At 35.4% G+C, this 13,923-nt stretch overlaps 1 pseudogene across 1 annotated transcript; it reads right to left on the reverse strand.

Annotated features, from left to right (window-relative positions):
• Positions 1-680: 680 nt before the first annotated feature.
• Positions 681-12,716, reverse strand: LOC306888755 (protein FAM118B-like; annotated as a pseudogene). Its single transcript, XR_013785964.1, has 8 exons — positions 12,318-12,716; positions 10,095-10,184; positions 9,096-9,348; positions 4,998-5,225; positions 3,938-4,066; positions 2,482-2,791; positions 2,333-2,398; positions 681-2,221 (listed from the first exon to the last, which is right to left on the reverse strand). The product of XR_013785964.1 is annotated as a protein FAM118B-like (transcript).
• Between the last annotated feature and the right edge of the window lie 1,207 nt (positions 12,717-13,923).

The following is a 13,923-nucleotide window of genomic DNA, read 5'->3' on the forward strand; positions in this document are numbered from 1 at the left end:
TTTATACAGAGGCAAGATGAAAATAAAAAATACCATCTAAACTTTTCAGACATACATTCACATAAAATGTTCTGGTGTAGTTGCCGCCAATAGCCTTGTGGGCAGCGTGCCGACAGAGTGTTTCTGGGTCTGGGAACATTTGAGTTGTGTTGCCGTCTATGGAGGGTCAGAAAGCTCTCGGATTTCATCCAAAATATCTTCATTTGTATTTCGAAGATGAATGAAGGTCTTTCTTGTTTGGAACGACATGAGGGTAATTAATTACAGAATTTTCTTAAATTTTTGGGTGAACTAACCCTTTATTAAAATTAAAATAAATCTTTCAAAAAATGCAAGTTCTGGTGTAATGTAGTACTGTTTTGTATAGTATGTAGATGCTGATCAATCCACCTTATTTTGCAAAGTATTTTCTTGCAAAGAATTTTCTTCAAAGTCCACAAACCAGTGTGTTTATGATTACGATGATAAATTCAAATAATATAACAAATACCAGTTTGCTTCATCAAGCAGCATAATGGATTGTTGTTGTACAGCTAAATTAACTGGAAGCAGATGACACCGGAAGTTTCGTACATTCAAGTTATGGCCTCTCTTGCTCGTAATTTAAACAAGGTGTGTAGATGTAATTCTTGAAAACACATTCACTGCATTTGTGCGCGCTCATTAACAACAACACATTTGGTACCAAACAAATGCTTTATTTTAAAATAGCATATAAATACCTAAAAGACATTTGTGGACAGAGATGATAAAACAGTGGAGTTGAAATACAAAAGGTTTATAAACAACTGTTTACATGTCTTTTTTGAGCATTACTGACCAAGCATTTATGACTATAAATGGGCACTAACTGTCAAAGTGCAATAAAATGTTTGAAATTTTGTGTGGCTTGAGAGGAATGATGGCATGATATTATTATCCTTATTAGTCTCGTAAAAAGTTCAAGTAGATTCATGGAAGCTGAGAAGTTTCTATAAGTAAAGCCTGAGAAATCACATCAATTTTAAGTCACACCTCAGTCCCTCTGACGAGGCGTTTATTGCATTTCCTCCTTACAGAACAGATTTAGTAATAAATGAAATGTCCGGAGTCGTATTTCAACTAATAAAAATGTCTGTGTACTGTATATGGAAGCTTGTTTCCATAATTTTTTTTTAAAAATTAAAAAGATAATTGCAACTTTTTTTCTAACAAATCTGACTTTTTTCTTAGAATTCTGAATTTACATCTCACATTTCTATATACTGTAATTCTCAAAATACTGTATATGGAAGCTTGTTTCTGCCACAGAATAAAAATAAAGGTAATTGCAACCTTTTCTCTCACAATTCTGATTTTTTTTCTTTCAATTTTATTAAAATCATTATTTTAATTCATTATTTATTACAGCAAATGCTGTTATTAAACATTCAATTGTCCTGTACTATGTAAAGTAGTACTAAGAATTATTTAGTTTTTTTTTTAAATGAGGGATTTTTCACATTACAGTAATACAGTAATCCGAATTTGAAGGTGGGCAATGTTTAGGTGTGATACAAATATGTAGCAATGCAAAATTAACCATGTTAAATATGACAGTTATATATATGTTCTTATTTAGAGGTGAAATATGACATGGACATTTCTTGATAATTTTGTGAGGTTCACACAATCACCATTTTAATATTGCTGGTGCATTTTACTGATGTGAAAATGTGGAGTGAGACTGCATTACTAACACTCCAGTTAAAATGTTTTGGTGTTTGACAGCTCATGCTTAAGATCAGACTGCCCTGAACATCATTCTTGGTCCACACTTCACTTTAAACCACATAAAAAAAAAATTCTCCCTCACATGAAGAGCTTCATAAACATTTTCAGAGTTGCAGGAGTTCACAGTTTGCTTGGTGGTACTTTTACTGACACCTTTCCCGTGTGAAGCGAACTGGTGGCGCTCGGTTTAAGTTTGAGAAATGAGTCTGTTGTGTGTGAAGATCTAGTCATACCAGATCGGAGCGGAAGGGGGCAGCGGAGCTGTGGAAACGTTCCCAGACTGCCACTTGTGTCACGAGTGGTAGTCTGGACAGGGAAAGAGGAAGAGCTACAATGAAGGTCTCGTTACAACAGTGGGCATCAACTGATTTCATCACGGGTGCAGAGGAGTACAGTGGGAAGGGGAGTATAAAACAACAACAGAAGCCCTTGTGCTGGATTCATGTTTCTATCGTTCTAGAAGCATGCACTAAAGGAAAGAAGGGAAAAGGAAAAAATGCGTCGTCATGCTCCAGTCAAATGCCCAAACTGCCTTTAGCATGCAAGCTGGTTGAGGTGCCAACACAAAAGCTGTCCTAACCTTGCAGGAGGTTTTTCTGAGTCGTAAAGCCATTTTGACTTTCTTCGCCTTGTGAGATGGGAGATCCTGAATTAATCCAGCAAATTAATCCGTGAAAAAAAAGAAACATCAGTTGCATGTAACGCATCTAAAAAGTGATGACAACTTACCCCAGCCATTGGTGACCACATCCCGGTCCACATCCCGGTTACAAATCTCATTGGCCAGTCGTTCGAAGTACTCCGGCAGATCGGCGTATTCGTTGCCGTACGAGATGACCTTAATGCCCTTGTCCAGCATGTTGTCTCGGAGCTTCTTGAATTCGCCCACATCCTCTCGCCGCACCAGCATGAAATGCTCAAGGTCAGACTTGTGTTTGACCGCCTCGAGAAACAGTGCCTGGAAGGTGGTGTCATCCACTGTCCTTCCGCAGCCCAGGAATACAAAAGACTTGGTTTCATACAGTTTCTGGATCTCCCTCTGCAAAAACATGCAACGATGTAACAACTGACATGACTCTCCTTACACTTTGAACACGCCAGTCCACTCCTCTTTTTAAAAATAAATAAATAATAAAAATTTAAAATATATATATATATATATATATATATATATATATATATATATATATATATATATATATATATATATATATATATATATATATATATATATTTTTTTTTTTTTTTTTTTTTTTTTTTTTTTTTTTATTAATTTAGAAATCATCATATATTTTTTGGGAGTTGCACCACATAACATTTTAAACCTAAAATAGCCTTGCCTTACTTTTTTTTTTTTTTTTTTTGGGAAAATCGCATTTGTGATTTAAAACAATTTTAAAACATTAAGGTTTGCTGTGCTTGTTTGTAGGGCTGCACAATTTGTAAAGTTGTGTGATTATATATCAGTATGACTATAAAATAATGTATAATATAAAACAATAATAATACACATATATATCTTACATTTTATTATTATCATCACCACATTTTTTATTATTATTATCACATTTATTATTTTTAATGCTACTACAACTACGGTTACATTACTAATATTCTTATAAATTATTAATAAAGTCTTAATTTCTTTATTTTCAAACATTAAACCATCAACCTTTTATTTTGACAGAAACTACAGGGAGCCCTTAATAAGCACAGTGCCACCCTTCACCCTTTACTTTGAAAAACACAGTGGATTTACTTAAATTACAATTTGATAACCGCACTGAGCCATATCATAATTTCGGTTCCATTTCAATGAATCCCTATGCATCACCCTCACATTTTTGACTTTATGTGCCTGAAAACATTCAGACATTAAAACATGCTCATCATAGAAGAGGTGTAGTCAAGGTTCGAATTGCATTTTTAATGCATTTTTTTAACTGCATTATGTCATAGACAATCATAACATTATAAATTGCTTTTATCAACATCATATAAACTTCATATAATGCTGTCCTGCATGTTTGCATTTGGGTAAATTATTTCAAGGACTGGACAGTGAGCAATAAAAACCGCCACAAAAGGGAGTATCTCTTCAGCCCAGAAGAAGCCCTCACAGTGTCCTCCGTCCCGGTGAATTATCAACGTTCCAGTGGTGTGACTACAGAATACTTTCACTCACCATGACTTCTGTGTTCCTCAGAACGTTCTGGTAGCCAGCAGGATGCAGTACGATGCCGCTGGGGTTTGTGTAAACACCGTGAATATGGAGTACGCTCAGTCTTCTCTTCTCCTGAGCCCACTCCAGAACCTGCACACACAAGCACACAGCGGCATTTCATACTCCACTGCTCCCAATCCGGCTCCCACTAGGAGCTTCCAGCTGCTTTTAATGACTGCGGGTCCTAATCAAGAGGCATTTGATGGAAAAGGTGCATAAACACCCTGCCTAAAGGCCACGCTGTGGAAAACCACACACGGCCTGATGAATAAAGACACAGGAACTGAACATGCAGTCACTTGTGTTTCCGAGGGCCCTTCAGCTGCTGTAGAGCTTACATGCACTAATGCACTACATGATGCTCAGCCTGAGACCATAAGGCTGATTTTATGGCTAATAGCTGAAGCTTTCACTGCTTTGTGCTGAAGGAAATTTATGGCCAAAAGCAAACAGAGATGAACCCAGTGTACTGAACATCTGAGGAACAGCGTTTCACAGCTTTATTTCAAAGCACACTTTGTTTTTAGTTTGCGCTGAAAGCAATTGATGATCTGACGATGGTATTTTTGTCCCCATAGTCTCATCTTCAGACTATGTTTGCAAACATTTCACTAGCACTGTGGAAAAATATATTTATATAAAATTTAGATTTCACACAAAAAAAAAAATGTTAAAAGTTGTTGTATGTTGTAATTTATAAGAATGCTTGATTGACAGAACTACTTTCAAAATTACACAACAACATAATTATAATAATAATCACTGTTCCAATGATTATTGCGGTCACTTTTTATTTATACTTACAATCATATGATTTTCACAAACAGATTTATTTCATGGAGAATATATGACATTTAGATTATTAAAGTATCTTCTTTCATCAACATCATCAACACTACATTTATGCACGGACCACATGCAAATCTAAAAGTTTGACTTCTTTCACGATTCAAGCGTCCAATAATGCAGTCTGAACTGTAAAGCTAATTCACCTCATTTAAACAGAAAAAACAGCTGGTACCTTCTTCTCATCTGTGAGATCTAGAGACTCCAGCTTGGTCCCTTGATGGGCGGCGTAAATCTCTAGCAGATTGTCAAAGTTGGTGGTGAGGACCAGAGCGCCGCTCTCCATCAACTGCAGCACGGAGCGGAGGAGATGTTTCCCAGCGTTCTCCATCTTACACTCCAAGTCATCAAACACCTCGTAGAGGCAGTCTTTAAAAAAGGTGGAGCGTACATTTCCCGTCCTCTACAGAGACCAAAAGAAAGAAATTAGAGATTAATAGAAAAACAAATCAACTTGAGGTGTATTCAAATAACTCTTCTGGGAATCCAGTGTTACAGGAGTCAACAAAAGCAGGCTTTTAGAGGGGAAAATAAGCATTGTTTTCTTCAAAGGTCTTGAAATGTTCTCTATACAAATTAGCTTGATTTTTACACATGGTGGTGTTCACCAATGCAATCTTCAACCCTGATAATAGGAACCTCATAAGAAACAATACTTCAGTCAAATATATTTAAGCTATATTTGTAATTAATTAGAAACTCTGCACACAATTCGATTCCCAAGTATTGTGTGGAGAGAGCACTGAGAATAGAGGAGTTTTGACAGCAGTGCCCTTGTCCTGGTCAGACTCAATCTCATTACACTGAGCTGAATTCATTCTCTGAGCCTGGCAGAGGCACATGGAAAACCAGAGAGAGAGTCTATGAATAGCTTGCAGAATCCACTTTGGCAGGCTAATTATCAGCACCTCCACACCTGACGTGAACTAATGCCTTTCAACTGTTTACACCTGGTATTAACCTCTGTCTCAGCATCTGATCATATGCGGTCAGCATTAAATACAGATGAAAATAAAACTTTTTTTGTATCAAACCACTCAAATTGCATTTGCAGGGCTCCAGACTAGTTAAAACAGTTGATTTGAGACCAAAAATATTAATATACAAATTATATTTTTACCAAAATCAATTTAGCATTATATCACTAACTCATCAATGCATCCTCTGCAGTAAATGGGTGCCATCAGAATGAAATAGCTAATAAAAAATTGTTTCTTACAAGCATGCAGCTTTTCAATTCACAAAACATTATTTGACTGGTAACGATGATTACTTGTGGATTATTGTGATGTTTTTTATCAGCCATTTGGATTCTCATTCTGATGGGTCCATTCACAAAAAAAAAAAAAAAAACGTTGAAAGTTGTGAAAACTAGGACGGTGTATTTGTTGGACATTATCTCAGAGGAACTCTCTACTTCTCGTATACATGGATCTAATGTGAAATCTGTAAATTCATGGCATTCAGCTTTTAATCTTGTGTCTTCTTTTCTAAAATCTTTGTAAAAATTATTTTATTGTTATTTGTTTATCTATTAATATTAATTAATATGTTTATTATTATTATTAATTATGTTATTTTATTTATTTATTTTTTAAGTCTACTAAGGGGTGGGATGGGTTTTTAAATTTGTACAGCTGATTTTTGTTTTGTACTACTGTTCCACAAAATAAAACTCAAACAGTTGTTAACAAAAAGAAAGTTGTGAAAACTACCCATAATCTAGGACCTTTATACTATACATGCCATTGTAAAGACTAGAGGTTTATCCCTTACAGCCTTGATTTCATCGGTGTCGAATTCAATATGGTGTCTACCCTCACTAAGGTCTATTTAACTTTTTTTTTTTTTTCTGGAGCCCTGATTTGGGTACTCAATGAAAAATAACAGCATTGAGCAACAAGCATTCGGAAATTAGATGAACATACAATCAATTCTTGTAAGGGTCTGGACTTTTTTGTGCTTATCAACATAGTAGCTCAATAAAATTGATGTCTGAATCAAAAAAAGCAGTCTGAAAGTCAAGCATGACTTATATATTCATGTCCAAACATGTCAAAGCTTGCTGTGAAATTACAAAGAATGCATTTCTAAAGAAACATGCAATGCCGAAGCTGAATGAACTAGCATCTAGTCAAGGCACGCTGTTCTGGAGGTGTGAATCCTGGACGCATGTTCAGATTAGCCTAGTTTTTTGCACCACTGCTCTGCTCATGTGAGGCTCAAAACTCTCAAAAGTAGGTTAAATCACTGAAAGACCTCACACTAACAATAACAAACAAACTGAGCTTGGAAATTCACTGGGTGGAGACAGACAGCAGGCTGATGTTTTTCTAGGGTAGTTATTTTGTTGATGTGAATTGTTCAGCTACCACCATTCCAGGCAATGAAACCCCAGCACTGGCGCTGAAATTCATTACCTAACTCCCTTTCACAAGCCTAATGCCATCTAAATCCTCTAGTGACACTGGTGGGTTTGGATGCAAATGATACTGAGGCTTGACAATGAAAACCAGGGATAAATCCCTGAGTGCTGTTTTGACGGGGCGACAAAAACAACAACATCAGTGGCACACGGTTCTACGCCCCATTTTGGCTGGAGAGAGAGCAAGGGACTAATGATGGACAAACTCATAGTTGTGCTCTTCAGTCCATGCATTGCATGGCATTGTGTTCATGATCCACATGTTTATTATGGATAAGGTTTTTCCTTGCCCTGCCACCTTTTCACTGATCACAGAAACATTGTATGTTTAGCTAAATATTTGAAATGTTATTTTTAATATTACAAATTAAAATTACATAAAATCTGAGGCTGGACACAATAGATCGATTTTAAACATTTATTTGATTCATTTTGATGAACAAATATGAATTCTTAAATCCTAAGATCCATATTTTAGTCAGTGCTGTTTCCTGTTGATGTGTGTACAAAATAAATTATAAAAATATATGACAAAATATATGAATACATGAAATATATACACCAAAGTCTCATCTTTCAGTCAATTTTACAATAAAATTCTAGCAATAAATGTGGCTTTCAACACTTTCAAATGTGGCATTACAGATCGCTGTAACCACATCAGTTTAGAATTAAAACTATTAAAATTATTAAATGGACGCCACCTTATTGGGACAATAAAGCCCTCACATCTACCCTAACCCTACCCATACTTTATTTTCAACTTTTTGATTATTTCATATTATAACATTTTTATTGAAAATAAATTCCCCTCTGATGTGAGATTTGAAAAGGGAGAATGAAAGATCGGCAAAAGGCGGATTCAAACTCTGGTTGATCGCATCAAATAGCATACGCCTTACTATCTACGCCACTGGAACTGATGTTTAATGTGCATCTTTTGTAGTGTTAACCAGGGCTCGAATTGAGGGGGGATGCGGGGGGATGACATCCCCCTGGTCGAAGAAAAATGACAAAAAGCATCCCCTCTGTAAAACCACCATCCCCCTTACTATCCCTTTGGATTATTAATTTTGTGTATTACGTAAAACTTATGCACATGAAATGTTAAAATTCTCTACTTATGATCGTTTACAAACTAAATAACGGCGATTGGCCAATCAGAACTTGGTACTGTAACAAGCTGCGCACAAGCAGAAGCAATTTCGTCATTTTCCGCGCAAAATGGTTCAAGCTAAGTTTTTTTAAAAGAAGGCAACAGAAGGTATGATTTGTCCTCGATTAGAATTTAAAGACATTCTCCTGATATAATGTATGTGTGACTGTGAGGGCCCGAGAGATGATAGGAGAACTGATATTATCCAACTCTGAGAGAAAAAAATAAATAAAAAAAGTTTTATATATTCCGTAAATGAATCCGTTTTTGAATGAATCGAGTGAGCCAGTGATTCAATGGTCCATTCACTTGTTTCGTTTCTATTGAATCAGCCGTTTTGAACGAATCGTTTGATATGAATGATTCAGTAAGTCATTTATTAAAACAGGGACGTTTACTGGTGGTTTTGTCGTCATATTTATTTATCCATGACAGACCTAAATCAGCCAAGGTGCCTGCACAAAAACACATTCAGCTAAATATTGTTTAACTATCAATATTGACCAAAATTCCTCTATTTCAGATCCCAGAAGGAAAAAAAATATAAATAATAGTTAATTTAATAAGGCTAATTTTTCATTAAATAGAAACCTTTTTAAAAATTAGCAATTTTGTAATCATTGTGTAAAATTAATATAGAGAGAGAGTGTGTGCTTTCAAAAGTGGTAAGAAAATGAAAAACAACATCTTACCGGTGAAAGTTTCTGGATAAGGTCATGAGCAACATGCACCAGGTTCTTGTCCTCTTGCAGACTTTTCTGGAAGCGGCGGCTCTCTTCCTCCTCAAGCAGATCAAAGTCATTGGCAGCATCTAGCAGCGCCTGGATAAGACCTTTCCAGGAGCGCAGCGCAGGCACCTGAGGAGCTACAGCTGAACTCACCCCCGTGCCGATCACCAGCACCAGCTCAGGAGCACGCTTCGTCTTCAGGCTGGGCAACAACTTCCTTTAGTCAGCCAAGGAGGAGGAAATGTAATCAGGTCAGAGGAAACACACATATGGATGGAACTACGCTACAAAGTTGCATGCAAAGCATGGCTTAACCTGACTTCAAAAATATGATCTGAAACTTTTAAACAAACAATCAGTAAAAGGAGGTCCTTATCTATAAGAAAAAAGTCAACCTCATTAGCTATTTTCTATTTCTTCTCTATGATGTTGGTGAACCTCTTTTTAAATGTTGGACATGTCTAAATGTAATTAAAACCCCTGGATTGTGTAACTTGTATTGATGTGTTTAAAATAATCATTTCTAATTCTTTCAAAATCTGTCTCATCCAATCCTCTACTCTAATACAAAAGAAAATATTTTGAATAATGCTGGTAACAAAACGGATTCAAATCCCATTTACTTCCAAAGTATGGACAAAAAGTACAATGGAAATCAACAGGAACCAAAACTGGTTACCAGCCTTCTTCAAAAATATCTTATTTTGTGTTATTCAGAAGAAATGAAAGTCATACAGGTTTGGAATGACATGAGGGTGTTTAAATGATGACAAAATTGTCATTTTTGGGTGGACTAAAAACCTATCTGGCGAAGTCGTTCTTATTAGGAAATGCAGGTCTTTGAAAGATCTCGTTCATCAGAACAGGTCAGCAAACAGGAGCTGACTTCAATGAAGGATATTTGGCTTGCCCTGGGAATGTGCTGGCAGTAAAGCAAGACACGAACATCTGTTGTTTTCATACCTGGCCTTCTTAGCCACTGTGTCGCCATCCTCAGAGTCATGGGAAGGACGCTTCTCTGTCTTCACTGTAACAACAGAGGCCATTCGACTCCTGAGAAACAAAGTACAAGTCATTTATAAAGCAACAAATATTGACCAAAAGGCTAAGCAACAGACGACAGACAAATAGAATTCATTTATGCACAATACAACACAGTATCACACAGTTTTAGAACATAAATTCACTACATATAAAACCCCAGTGAATTTAAGATTAGTGCTGTTACCAGGAATTAATTAGACCAACGTCAAGGGCTCATTTAGAAGGTTAATGAAGCTTAATTGAATTAATTGCCTTTGCTATCTTGACATTGAAAGAGATGTATTCTCCTCTGGCTGGAGGAACAGCTTTTAGAGTATTTACATGCTCATGATGATGAAATCTGAAGATGCTGCAGTGATTTGTTCACTCAGGAGCTAACAGATGTTAGTTTTTCTTTCAAATTCATGCCATGACAGATTGGGGTGCACATAAAAGGTCCAAATAATCAATCATAGCCTACAACAACAAACACTGACCAGACAGCCAATACAGCCTCTTGAGCTAGCAAGCTAACAGGCTAGCTACAATTGTATTTTTTAGCCCCTAATAATCGAATTATTATAAAGTAATAACAATTGTTTTATGTAAATCCTTGAATTCAACCCATTACAAATAATAATAATGTAATTATTATGTTTTGGTTGTTTTAGCGGGTCACCTGCTGCTTTTGTTCCATATGTGACACAATAAAGCTTTAGCATACAGGCTAATATTACACTATTGTCTATATGGATGTTATTTATCTCCAACCTACAAGACTAACAAAACAAAAATTAATAAACCGTATACTTTTAAGATACACTTCGTTCAACTGGAAAGGCGAGATAACGAAAAAGAGGAGATTTAAGTTACCAATCCGCTAACTGGTACATCAAAAGACTAAAAGAAAGTAAGTTTACGTTAACAACAACAAGGATATGTTTTTTAAAACACAACTTACCCAGATGAACAGAGAAAAAATGAGGATCCGACTCGAGGCGCTTACTAAAACACTATTTTTATCGAACAAACTTTGAAGTGGCTTCCTATATAAGATCTCAATACCAGCAGGGTATCAGTGCCAGTCAGCCTTCAGAGTCTAATAATGAATCAGTTCAGTTTCAAGCGATGTACCTGTCTACAGACTTTCCTCCGAGAGTCGTGTACACAAGCTCAGGCTTTACACGTGCCCGCGCATCACAGCGGATGTGCGCGCCCCCGCGTGTCTATGGGACGCCACACATACACACACACGCGCGCGCGCGCGCGCACACACACACACAGTCAGAGTGGTAATTTTCTTTTAAATTATGTGAGACACATTAAATATGTGAGTAACATAGCTGATTTTCCAAACTTTTTCATTTTATAACAGGCTATTAAAATAAATATATATATATATATATAAAAAAACATCATAACTTAAACCGCTTTCAATGGAAGCTCGTTTCCGTCACCGAATAAAAAAATAAAAAATTGATTATAACTCCCAATTCAGACTTAATAACTCACGATTGCAAGTTTATATCACACAAAACTGTTCGAGAACTGGTGTGCTTCTCTGACGTGTTTCATTAATGAATAATCATAGTGATGTGTTTCATTAATGAATAATCATAAGTGATTCAGTGAGCCATTCATAAGGCAGAATGTTTCAGCTGTTTGAACAATGACTCACTTATTAAGACAGGGATTTGCCACCATCTACTGGCGCTTTTACTTCTATATTTAGAGTAGGTCTATCATTTCTTTTTTTGAAATAATTTCATATTTTACTATTCATTTGTATTTTTGTATGTTGAATTAAAATATTTATTTATAAAGCTACTTTTTTGTAATGTCTATTCATTGTTTTGTTTTTTCAAAATTAACACAATGATAACCATTATCTTTAATTAATCAGCATGATGTGCATGTTAAATAATTAATCTCACTAATTTGATTAATTAATCGGCATATTATGTAATTAATTCGATAAAAAATGTAATCATTTTTAATCATTTTAAAACATAAAAAAATTATGAAAAAAAGTCATTATAGCGAGATCTAAAGTCGAAATTGCAAGATAAAAAGTCTGAATTGTGAGATATAATGTCGCCTTTAAAAATAAAAAAATTTATATTTTTTTATTCAGTGGCGGAAATTGGCTTCCAAGCTTTCTACCTTGATTCTGTAGGTGGCTGTTCAAATTCATTGTCTTTTGGACTAATCATGTTCTCTAGCATTCGTTTTCTGTCGTCTTCTCTGTTGTGCTTTTCTCCATTGGTCTCTTTTGCTTTGTTTCTCGCTCTCACTCAGCTCTGTGACTGGTTTCACCTTTCCATGTCTTATTAGTCTGTACCAGGCCTCTTTGCTTTCCTAAATATTGTGCCCTTCTTGAGGGATCAGCATCACGTCGAGCCCGGTATCTCCACTGTTTCTCTGCTGCTGACATCTATAGAAATCATGGAAAGTGTTGATTAAGTACTTACTGTTTTTTATTCATTAAAGAATCCTAAATGAAATATATAACAGTATTTAGCAGCACAACTGTTTTCAACATTGATAATATTAATAAGACTAATGTCTTTCTTGAGCTGCAAATTTGCTGAGGTAATGATGCGGAAAATTCATCACAGGAATAAATTACATTTTAAAATATATTCAAATAGAAAACTTTTCTGTTAATTCCAATAATATTAACAAATCTTACAGACCCCACTGTGAACAGCAGTGCAAGTTATACTCAGTTAAACTATTACAAGTATAGTTATATATAAACTAGAACACACAAACAGGCTTAAATATAAAAATGATAATGATTCAAGTCTATGACTAACATTGCTGAGTAACATTGTTGACAGGTGTAGCATAGCTGACATACTTGTCTTTTTTATGGTCAGACGCATGGCATTTTTGCATAATAGCATAATATAATGTAATCTCACTCTATGAACTAATATCAATGAAATATTAAATAAAATTAGAGTCCACTTACCAGTTTGTCTTTTAAATGTCTGTCACTGAAAGGCAATGCAATCATGTGATGTACATGGTCACATGGTTTTGGGACAAACTATTGCTCAGCTACATGACGGTGTTGTATTAGTAACTTTTTTGACAAAATAATAAGATACTTATTCATGTTGATAATAGAAGAAATATGACTATATATATTAGATCATATTGGATAAATAATGTTTAATGAAGCTTAGAACTTCATTAAAAATCATATTTTTATAAATAATAATATAATATAATAATGTATAGCATTGGCAAACAGGTAACTCAATGGCAGATGGCTGAAGAAAGAGCTCAAGTCTGTAAGTTGCTCCTTTTATAGCGGTTCGGTCTCAGTGAAAGTAGGATATGTTCCCATTCAAATGCTGCCTACAATAAAAAAGTTAATGGGTTAATAGCAGGGCATGCTCTATTTTGGACAGGTCATGATGTGCCTGTGGTTAATGAAGCTTTAGGTTTTTATAGCCTCTTGCATAGAGACATAAGAGCATCCTTACTTTTCAGTACTTTCTTCCTCTAGTACTTTCACCCACTGGCCATGTATTTGATTGCTTCTCACTGACTGCACATGAAAATCAACATAATTTAAATTAAACAGGTAACTGTATAAGGATTCAGTGATCCAACAAGCCATGGTGTTTATCTTTATAAATCAGCAGATGCAAAAGTGATGGCCTAAGAAATTATTTTTTGTTGCTGTTGTTGTTACTATGGATTTGGAGGTAACATTATTATATTTTATCAGATTTTTTCCCAAATTCTTCAGAAT

This window comes from Barbus barbus, assembly GCF_936440315.1.
Source record: "Barbus barbus genome assembly, chromosome: 22".
In the NCBI taxonomy this organism is placed as follows: Eukaryota; Metazoa; Chordata; class Actinopteri; order Cypriniformes; family Cyprinidae; genus Barbus; species Barbus barbus.